This window comes from Penaeus monodon, chromosome 28 (assembly GCF_015228065.2).
Source record: "Penaeus monodon isolate SGIC_2016 chromosome 28, NSTDA_Pmon_1, whole genome shotgun sequence".
In the NCBI taxonomy this organism is placed as follows: domain Eukaryota; kingdom Metazoa; phylum Arthropoda; class Malacostraca; order Decapoda; family Penaeidae; genus Penaeus; species Penaeus monodon.
In genome coordinates, this window is record NC_051413.1 from 34,937,720 (window position 1) to 34,938,190 (window position 471).

Below are 471 nucleotides of genomic sequence, written 5' to 3' on the forward strand. Positions count from 1 at the left end.
TTTCCTAACTGTTTGCTAACATAATTATATCACCAACTAAAATGAATTTTTATTCTAGCATCCTAATTGTTATAATCTGGAAACACGAAATACGTGTAGGTGCTTACGTGTGCTTGCGTACGTTCGTATCCTTTTTTTCTATATTTACATTATTGTTATCATTATTGAAATATTACTACAATTATCACCATTGTCACAATAATCACTATAATGATAATGATGGTGATATTCTTTATAAGGGAGTCAGAGCCAGCAATATCATGTATTATGGGAAATCAACGGTGTTTTATATCATCCCAGTGTGGGAAGGAATTCAAAGAAAATATGTATGACTCTAGTCCATAGATTATTGCTGGGTCGGCTTTAAAACATCTGTACGATCAAGCCTAGGATTTGCCTATCTCAAGATTTGCGAAGCAGATTATGACTTGCGATAGACTACATTACCTCAGCTATGCTTTCTGTTACTTT